The sequence below is a fragment of the Jatropha curcas genome, chromosome 1 (genome assembly GCF_041381405.1).
Source record: "Jatropha curcas cultivar XTBG-Jc1 chromosome 1, XTBG_Jcur_1.0, whole genome shotgun sequence".
Taxonomy (NCBI): Eukaryota; Viridiplantae; Streptophyta; class Magnoliopsida; order Malpighiales; family Euphorbiaceae; genus Jatropha; species Jatropha curcas.
Window position 1 is genome coordinate 26,193,361 of NC_143151.1, and position 11,516 is coordinate 26,204,876.

Below are 11,516 nucleotides of genomic sequence, written 5' to 3' on the forward strand. Positions count from 1 at the left end.
TTTTGCTTGAGAACAAAAGTATTGATGTTGCTCAAAGAATAAGTCAATAGAAGAGAGAAATATCATAAAAATGAGATTTTATTCCAATTTTCGTACCTAAAATGCAACTGAATTTAATTAAAATAAATAGTAAATTACATGCATATTTTGTTGTTATGATAGATGAGAAAAGGTGAAGAAATTAAACTTCCAGATTTGATGTTTTGTTCAGGAAATCGACTTTAATTCATCAGTTATAGAGCTCGTTGGATAGAGGTAGAGAAGACACAACTAAAAACCAAAAATAAAGAATGGGTCTTTTCAACGAAAGCTCCTTTACAAACCTCACAAGGGTCTTTCTCTGCCTGATTTTAAGTTTCAGATATATTTTACCAACCTCTATTTGTTTTTTAGTAAAATCTAATGATTTCGTGAATAAGATGGCTAAGATTGAGGAACCATAGATGGAAATTTGACAATCTTTACGCACGATAGAAATACACGAGACATTATAATCTATTTGCTCTTGAATACTCTATGATTATAATTATACTATTAAAAGAAGGAAAAAATATAATCATACTCCTATATTTTGTCGAAATTAAATACACTTTTAAATGTTAAATGACTATAAAATGACATTTAAGACCCCAAGTAAAAGACAAAATCAGTTAATTTTCAAACCCTTATTCTACCTCTTGTGCTTGCCTGACAGTCACCATCATTGGTGGTGGCCTGAAAATTGAGTTATCTCAAAATCTTGCAACCTAACCATCAAAATAACCATAATCTTATTAGAAACTCAATTTTTACATTCATTTTCCTTTTTGATCATCAATTACAGCTGACATCAAGAAATTTTCAAATCTCAAAACCTTCAAAATCCATCATCACAAATCTTCTATAAAGCTATAATGACAAAAACGATTTTCTTGGATCTACAGTCTATTGTTGTAACTCACTATCTCTAAAAACAAAACCATGCATGGCTGACTTGGCCAAAGTCAGTTCAATTCCTTTATAATTTTTTCTTCTTCTTCTTGCTATTCATTATTCTAGATTTTGCTCTTTTGTTCTTTTCTTTGTAGTTTTATTTTATTTATTTTATGGTTGCTACTTGTTCCTCTTTTGATTTCGTTGTTGTCGTAACCTTATTTAGAGTTTTCTTCCTCCATCGCTCACTCTTCTTAACTTTTCCTTTCTTACACTCTCGCTTGCTCACTTCTGCAACTACAATTGAGTCACAGTATGCCTATGTATATAAATATAAAAAGATGACGTGAGGTTTCGATGAAATCTCTGATGACGAATGGGACAACTATTCCTACAAACTGTTGCGTGTCCTCAAAACACCATCAAATCATAAACGCAAAAGAAATCTCCTGCACCTCCTATTAGAAAGTCCTTTGGTTTGAAGAAGTTTGAAAATACTATCAATCCAGAAAGCAGCAACACAATTGCTTTGAAATTACTCCATGTTTTATTTTCCAAATCAGATCCTAATCGTTCATAAAGGTTAAATCCAAACCATTCGTGAAAGCTGAAGTCTCAGTGGTAGTTTTGACACATATTTAATTTTGCTCTTTTAACCATCATAATCCATATTGACTTGTTCTTTGAACGTGCAAAAAGGATGGAAAAATGGACGGAAGGATTACTTGGTATAATGGATTTAGAACATAAAAATATGGTAGTGTACTTTAAAAAATACAAGGATAAAGTAATTAATTTCAACAAAACATAAAGGCATAATTATAATTTTTCCTTAAGAGAATAATACTCTCCCAGTAGTTAAATACCAATTTATTTTCTTGTTATCAAATGCTAAATGCAGTTTGACTTCAGAATATTTATAGTTGTTTAAGCTCAGAAAAAAAGTCTGGATCTTGTCTTTGGTTCTTTTGTTGGGCTTTCTTTAAGTTCGATAGTTGTTTTTTCTTTTTTTATTTTAATTTTTTCCAGTTACACGTGCGCTAAAGGACACGTTGAACGGAATTAAGAGTAAGGGTGTAAAAATGTATTCCAGAAAAATTAAGGTCGAAGTAGTATATTTGACAAAAACTAAGGGACTAAATAGTAATTCTCCCTTATAAATGCCTGATCCATGATTATGCCGTTTGTTAGGACAACTTTATACATGAAGATAAGGAAGCGTGGAGAGGTTCAGTTCAAAATTCATGAAAAGAACTCTTGGCATGATTATTTATATATATTTACCACAATCACAAAACAAGGTTTATACTTACGGAAATGTTGATGACTGAGTTGCTCTTTGTAGCTTTCTTTACTATATGCTTAACTTATTGGATTAACAAATGGAGGAACCCGAAATGCAATGGTATTCTTCCTCTCGGTTCCATGGGATTGCCTCTTCTTGGGGAGACTCTTCAGCTGCTACTTCCTCGCTATTCTCTTGATCTGCATCCTTTTATCAGAAAGAGAATCCAGAGGTAAAACAATCTACTTTCTTGGATTTCAGTACATTACAATTATAACAATATTTAAAAGAATTAAAAATTCTTTCAGGTACGGTCCTATATTTCGAAGTAATGTGGCGGGTAGACCGATTGTATTTACAGCAGATCCTGAACTCAACCATTACATCTTTAGTCAAGATCGATAGAATTATGGTATATGGACACATTTTCTAACTTGTTTGTGCTAGATGGTGAATCAAGAACTGGTGGGGCGACTGGTTTTATTCATAAGTATTTAAGAGGTCTTCTCTTGACTCATTTTGGTGCTGAGAGGCTAAAAGAAAAACTGCTTCATCAAATGCCAGATTTAGTTCATATAAGTTTACAGTCATGGTGTAAACAACCAACTATTGAAGTCAGACAAGCCGCTTCAGCTGTAAATTCCAAGCTCTACAGGCTATTAATTAGTTGCATAAAATAAAATTAGGTCGTTTCTTCTAACTTTTCTTTTTCTGGGTTATTGCAGGTAGTTTGTGATTTTACTGCCAAGTTTCTCTTTGGTTATGAGTGTTGGCTCAAAGGTCAATTTTTAATCTCGGATTTTGATGATTAATACAAAATAAATAAATTTAAAATTATGTTATTTGTGCTAATTTTATTTTTATGCAGAATTTCTTTGGAAAGAAAATCATACAAGGCAAATCCTACTTTGAGTGTGAAGAGTTCGAAGACCTAGTAGCTAGGTATTTAGGAATACTTTGTAGGATAGAGAGAAATTCCAAATATGAGCACAAAAATCCTTTTGTCTCTCAAAAATATTTTTCGGAAAATTAGTTTTCTTCAAAATAATCTATTTTCGAAAATATTCCTTCAAATCGAAAAGATTTATTTTCCTAAAACTAAAGAGATTTCTTCTCTAATGTTTTTGCTAATAAAATCATTCACCTTTTCGGAAATATATTTTTGCAAGATCTAGAGTGTTTTAAAGTTATTCTCTTACCTTAAAAATGAAGGAAAATCTCTTTTGGTTTTGGTAAGTGCATCTTTCCGCAAATAATTTTTCTCCAAAAATAAATGTTGTCGAAAATCTTTTCTAAAGGAAAGTGAAAATCCGGTTTTATTCTCTTACCAAAAAGGATAAAATAATTTTTGGTAACAAAGATTTTCAGATCTTCTAAACAAGGAAAGAAGATATTCTGATCTCTTTCCAAAAAGCGACAGCTCCTTTGTTTCCTATATAAAGGAACGATCACGCCTTAAACATTTGGTGAAGTAAGAGTATTTGTTTTAAGAGCACTCTCTCTCATTGAACGAATCATTTTCTCTCAAAACTTACTCTACCCCCATTTTCTTTTCATCTCTACACTTAACGTTTTCAATATTTAAAGTGAAAAGAATTTTTTTTACAATTTCTTTTTGAAAAACAATTATGTGTTCTAATCGATCTTCTAATCTGATAAAATTGTTTTTCCTGTGCTTATATAGGCGTTTCTTTCTGTCTATTTAGAATCTATATTCTATAGTAGACAGGCTCTTTATTTGTTAAACTTTTGAGTGTAATAGCTTAGGTTAGAAGCTATTGAGATAGAGGTTATCAAGCGACCTTCTCCATGTGTGAGATAGTAATGTCTTGAATCGAGTTTTCTATACTCTACCAAAAACAGAAAGGGTTGAGGTTAACTAGAACCTTTGGAAAATCTAGTGGGACAAAAGAGTAGATTTAGGTTTTTGATCTATTACTTTGTACTCTTGGTATGTCTCTTACCCTTTAAAAGAGATAGCTTAGTGGAGGATGTCAAGATGAGTCTTGGGGAGTGGATGTAGGCGAGTTAGTGCCGAACCACTATAACTCTCGGTGTTGATCTCTTTATTTCTGTAGTTTGGTTGATACTGTCTCTTTTACACTCTTGTTTAATTTTTTAGAAACGCTGAAATTGTTAATAATTCAGATGTTCTAAAACGGCAATAAGTCTCATCTATTCTAAACGTCAGAACTCTGGTATTCTAATATAGTGAATATACAATGATCTAACTGTTGTTCTATTTCCAGTATAATTCACTGTTTAGGTTTCTATTTTGTTTTCTAAATTTTATGAGGATGTTCTAATCCTGATAACTCTCCATCATAAAGTTAGTTTAACATTTGATTAAGGCTCTGTGAAGAAGTTCTGAATTTTAATAACTATCTTTCACATAGTGTTATATGGTTTTGTAAACTTTATGAGGAAGTTCTAAGTTCGATAACTTTCCTTCATAAAGAAGCTCTGACATTGTACAAGTTAGTGTGAAGCTGTTCTAATCAATAGCTGCACTTTGCACAGACTTTCTATATCTGAAATTAGAACATTGTGAAGAGATTCTAATCCATATTCTACTCTTACAAAGTTCTGTGTGTTTTCCGCTGCACTTAGAAATCTAATTCTTGTTTAGAATTTCTAAAATTTATTTCAATTTTTAGAAAACCCAATTCACCCCCCCTCTTGGGTTGTACCATACACATTCAGGACCCACAATGAGGCTGGAAAATCACCATACAATATGAGTGGAAGATTTGCAAAATTTGCAGAAAGTTTTGTGTGATTTCCACTTAATGACGCAGAACGGTTACGTGAATGGAAACAACGATTATACTCCGTCAGGAGTTTCGATCAATGATGTTTGATATGATGAATAAAATAACGAATTAAACTCTCAAAGAAGTTTATTGATATGAATAATAATCAAAGATTGAATGCCTTCTAAAGATACAAAGGGGTCTATTTATAGGTTTAGGCTAGTCTTATAAAAAACCTAAAATAACACAAAAGTCGTACGGGTCATAAACCCTAGTAAGGTCGGTGGCACGGGTGTGCTTGGTATGACACGGGCATGCTTGGACTTCCAGGAGCTAACACGGGCGTGCTGATTGTGACACGGGCATGCTGGCACTCGAAATGTAACTGGACTCCTCGGCAACGGCACGGGCGTGCTTGGTATGACACGGGTGTGCTTGGACTTCCAGGAGCTAGCACGGGCGTGCTGGTTGTGACACGGGCATGCCTTGCATCCTGGACTTCCAAAGGCTGGCACTGGCCTGCTGGATATGGCACGGCCGTGCCTTTGTTTCTTTGGTCTGTAGTGATCTAAATTATCCATATATTGAAGTGCAAGTTGCTCCGCATCACTTAATATTCCCGGTACTGCATACCATCAAAATCTAGAGGTAATTCAAATTTTTGAAATAAAATTAAAAAGAAAAATAGTGAACGAGTGCACAAAATCTCAAGTTCGTTGGTTCTACGGAGGGTTAATGTATGTAGCCTTCCCCTACTTCTGAAATAAATAATTAGGAGAGACTTGAGTTGTTATTAATGTGAATGTTTAATTTGATTGCAAATTGACATAGTTTGTATGGTGTATGACTAGGAAAGGAAGAAGGTGATAAAATTGTTAAAGAATGTGCTAAGAGAAAGAAGACACTCTACTAAGAAGAGCGAAGAAGATGTGATGAAACAAATGTTGGGATATGGAGAAAGAGAATTTCATAACAGAAGATTTCATAATTCAAATTCAGTTTGTGGCTTTATTTGCTATTTCTGAGTCAATTCCAATAACCATAACATAACTTTTCAAGTTCCTTTCAGCACAACCATCAGTAATAGAAGAGCTGACAGTAAGAAATATACTAACAATAATCTTAATTATAAATTTATGATGAATTGTAATAACCAAGTACTAACAATAATTATTAAATTTAGCATAGGCTGAGCATGAGGAAATTCTCAAAAACAAGAAAGGAAAAGGCTCAGATTCCTCAATTACATGGGATGATTATAAATGAATGACTTTTACCCTTCAGGTGATTTTTGTCTGATTTAGTTGATCAAAGCATACAATAGATAGATAAAAAATATCTTATTTTGATAGGTCATCAATGAAACACTTAGGATAGCAAACGTTGCTCCTGGATTGTTGAGAATAACACTAAGAGATATTCATTACAAAGGCATGTTCTTCTTGTTCTAAATCTTTTATTTTCTTATTGAAATTAATTAAAATCTTGTTCAAGGTTGTAATAATTTTCTTTTTTTTTTTTTTTACGAAAAGGATATACAATTCCTGCTGGTTGGACAATAATGGTTCTCACTTCTGCTCGCCATATGAACCCTGAGATCTACAAAGATCCACTTGAGTTTAATCCATGGCGTTGGAAGGTAATTAATTAAGCTATTTGATAGTTCTTTCTTTCTTTCTTTATTTTACTACTGAACTTTTAATCAGATTATGCCATTTCTCTTGTTTACCATAATCCTTAATCATTTTGCTCAAGGACATTAAAAGGACGAAATTGATATTTGAAATTTGATTTTGGGATTGATTTATTAATCATAGGACTTGGATTCACAAACAATATCCAAGAATTTCACTCCTTTTGGTGGAGGAACAAGACAATGTGCAGGAGCAGACTACATTAGAGCTTTTCTCTCCATGTTCCTTCGTGTCCTTGTGACAAAGCAAAGGTATTATTTCTCCTCCTTGTCTGAAACATATTTAAAAAGGAAAAAAAAAAAAAAAAGGAATTTCCTAACCTTAACCTTATATAACAACGATTTCGTTAGCCATTTATTGTTAATATATTGATTTGTCCAGATGCAATTTTTAATGTGACTGAAACAAACTCACTTATATATATATATATATATCTCGTGAGGATTCAAGTCCCTCTTCCCCAAAAAAGGTCTGTTCGACTCCCTAATTACTTTTATCCTATTCTCTCTTTTCATTAACGGTGTATATATATATATATATATGCCAAACCCCCTTTAAATATTTTTTTGGTAGAATAGAATTATGGCTCAACTAGCCATTATTAGACCGAGGAAAAAGAACATCTCTAGAATTAGAAGAAAGTAAAGATAACAAATCCAAAGGAGGATCATTCAAAATACGTAAATTCAATCAGAACTAAAATTCACTTTTCAAAAGATATGAGTAAGTTTAAAATACCTATAACGCTTTAACTGAACCAGAAAAGAGCCATCAAACCATTAATCATAGTCTCAGTCATTAAATTATCATTTTCAATAAGAGCATCCGAATAACCGTGTGATATTTTCAATCTTATTCCAACAAAAATATCTCATAGTACAACTCTTAACATTAATAGTTTTGCCAATATGAAAAGCAAAACCAATCACCCATCCTCCCAAATGATTCCTAATTAAACCCTCAGTGCTCATCTATTTTAAACTTTCATCCATTATTTGTGGTGGGAGTTGAGAATTAAGTAAAGGAAACAACCCAGGATCACGAAAACAAATTAAAACATAAATCACATAAGAATTAATATGTTGTAGTGCAAAATCGCTTACCAGAGTTCTTTCAAGAATTCTTCAAGTCACTCTACATTCTTATCCTGTGTAACTTTAATTGATTTTATGAATTCTATTTTTTTGAGTGTGCAGAAAAAAACAGTATGTCTGTTTCTCGAGAGTGAACTATGTTTTTTTTTTTCTAAATACTCTATTATCTCAAAATAACAACGCGTATTCAAAAATCAATAATCTCTCTTATCCGCGTGGGAAGCAAACGATAAGATTCATCATTCTGTTACCCACGCGATTAATATTTTAAATAAAATAGATTATCCATTTTTTTAATTAAAATTAATAAATAAAATATTAATCAACAAATTAATCTATTGATTATTTAAAATACATAGGCCACATAAGATTCAAATAATTAAGGCATAAAAAGGACCACATCAATAAATTAATAAGGCTATAAATTATAATAAGAATTCATACAGGACCAATATATTCTTATTATAATTAATCATAAATCATTCCACCAAAAATTCACAATTCAACTCTTTATTAATTTAACTTTCTATAACATAATAATTTATGTTTCCCATGTAAAGATTATATATGCTTATCAAATAAAATAAATCACTGATAATTTATTTACATAACAATTTTAATTTTTTGGATTATCGCTTAACTTATTTTATGTGTCGGATTAAAAATCCACCTGCAGGATTTGCACAATGAAACCTTTTAAGCTAACTTAAAATGCTTCATCATTCTCTAAACCAAAAAATTTAATTCTATTATTAATTAGTATTTCACAAATACAAGTTGTTTTTTTCACCGAGAATTATTGTCCCGATAAATGAAACTCACTCTTTAATGAATTAAAGCACATATTTGCTCGTATTAATTAAATCAAGATTAATAACATAAATCTTATTTCTAATGTTCGAGAGAGTATGTTTTCATAGTCAGTATAAAATAACCGTTCTCTATTTGGTCCAGTTAGATACATACAAAATGTACTAACACCGTTATTATAAAATATGCTGAAAAAATATATTCATTTAAGCAAATCTCCAATTAAATACATAAAAATAATTGTTTAAAGAAATAACACAAAAAAATGTACTATTACATTTACATAGTCAATGGTATATTTCTATCGGTTCGGATGGAATTTTTTATTTTTTTTGAAGGAAGGAAAATAACTGCAAATAATATTCAGAGAAATGTATTTTATCTTATTTGGAAAAGGAAAGGAAAATATCGAACGAGGTAATATTTCACTTATTTTCCATCCAAATCCATTTGTTTTGAATCTCTCTAATTTGGAGTGAAAATATTTGAAAAATAAAAATTTCACTTATTTTTATTATATTAAAAAACAATTAGAATCACTTTTCATTGTTTAAAAACAAATAAAGTCATAATTGTCGATTTCTAATAATAATATTTTATTTTCTCTAAAATTTTACCATTTTTAAACAAAAGAAAGTAATTTTTTTTTTTTTTTTACTTCATCCAAATGCAAGGGGGAAAAATAATTACAGAAAAAAAATTGATAATTCCTGGCTACCATTAAAAAAATTTCAAACTTTGCAGGTAGTTTTAATTGAACCCTAAATCTAACTTTCTTCTCCTACTACCCTAAACTTTAATTTTAGTTACAATAACACCCTAATTTCAAATTGTACCCAATATTAAAATACAAAATAATATTTATTTATTCAATTGTACCCAATTTAATAAACAAATATTATTTTCAAATTGTACCAATATTAAAATAAAAAAACAATATATTCATTTTAAAACAAAATACTTTTTATTTGTTTATATAATATTGACAACAAGTAACCATTCCCTAAAAATAAAATTATATCGTAATGAATAAAACCTATTTTTATGAGAAATCTAACTTAAAAATAATTTCAATAAACCTAATTAAAATTTCATGCTTAAGAATGGTAAAACAAAAATTCAAACTAATATTTTATGCTTATAACTAACTAAAATTTAATATTTTACTTGGCTTTTATGAATTTGAAAAAACATTTCTAGCCAACATTAGTTAGGGTGTTGTCAAATTGTGAGTTTTAAATTAACCTGATCATGTAGATCTAATGAAAATAATATTTTATTTATTAAATCAGGTATAATTTGAAATTAGGTTGTTATTGTAACTAAAATTTAAATTCAGGGTAGTAAAAGAATAAAGTTGAATTTAGGGTACAATTAAAACTACCTCTAAGATTCAAAATTTTTCTAATGATTTCTCCATAATTCCTCAGCTACTTTTCTCCATTATTTCCCTTTCTCTAATTTCCAAACAAAATGTCAATCTAAATACAAAATCAAATTGAATCAAATTTCATTGACGAACCAAAGATAAAACTGCTATTGATTATGGCTAAACCTACAAAACACTTTCAACTTACGATTTTTTGTAAAATCTCTCAGAATTGATCTTTGTATCTTGGGACCCTTATTTTGAAATATATATATATAGAGAGAGAGAGTTATTGGCAACCTAATTTTAAAATGGGACCAGAATTTAGATTAAAATAAAATTATCATGGAATCCACAGACTATCCTTGGGTTAACTTAACCCAAAAACACCCTTTAAAAAAAAAAAAAAAAAAACTCTCTCGAAATTCATTCTTTTTGCTCTCTACCCTAAATTTTCGCCCAAAGCGCAGCACAAGCCTACCACTGGTCTACCTCCTCCATTGTCTATTTAACAAAACACCGGTTATCTATTTCTATGGTTAAGGATTTAGTTGATAGTTCAGGGGATATTGTGGCTTTGGAATAGGGGTGGCCAAATTACGGTTACGAATCGGTGGGAATCGAAATCGAAATCGGTCCGAACCAAAATCGGAACCGGTGACCTACTGTTCGATTTCGGTTCCACCATTTTTGGAACCGTGAACAGACAGTTCCAAGAACCAGTCGGAGAGCCGATCGGAACCATCAATTTTGGAACCGTTAAGAAATCAAAGTCGGAACCGAAACAAGAACCGTTCGGTTTCAAACCGAAACCAAAACCGTCAATTTTTGATTCAATTTCGATTCTAAATTTTTTGGAATTGGAACAGACGATTCTGAAACCGTGGCCATGTCTACTTTGGAAAATAGAAAGCAGACTAAGAAGGCAACACATGGGTGAATGAATCAAGAATGGAACAATATTGGGATATAGATAAGAAAAATGCTTCTTGATTTGCTCATTTTGAAAATCAAGGGCAAGAGATGCCAACTGTGCAAGAAAATCAGGAAATCGATGATTGGTATGAAGACTATCAGGGACAGAGAAAGCAAGGCTAGCACACATCATTGGTGGTCTACTTTAGAAAAAGCAAATTTTGTGCCAATTACATGAATTCTATAAATTGCAAGAGTTCTAAATGCTCAAGCGCATACATTCCTGCATTGCAAGAACTGTCTGCGATAATTTATTATTGTCAATAATTGTGATGCAACTACTTCACTTGAGCATGACGCAAATGTTTTAAGGCCTAGACTTTTGGGAGAGAAAAGTTATGATTTAATACATAAATTTGACCTTAAATTTTGATCGATTATTCTTATAGTCTTTTGAACATTGCGAGAATTTAAATTATAATATTCCGCTTTTACATTTAAGTAATAATTATGTTCCTCGTCAAAAGAAAATATCTTTGCAAAGGTTCAATCATAATTCTATCTTTGCTGGGTTCAATCATAACCCTATATTTTCACACTTCATTTTTACAAAAGATATAGTTATCATTGAAATGTGAAAGTGAAGAATCATGACGAGTTCCCGGCAAAATTCATGGACACAAG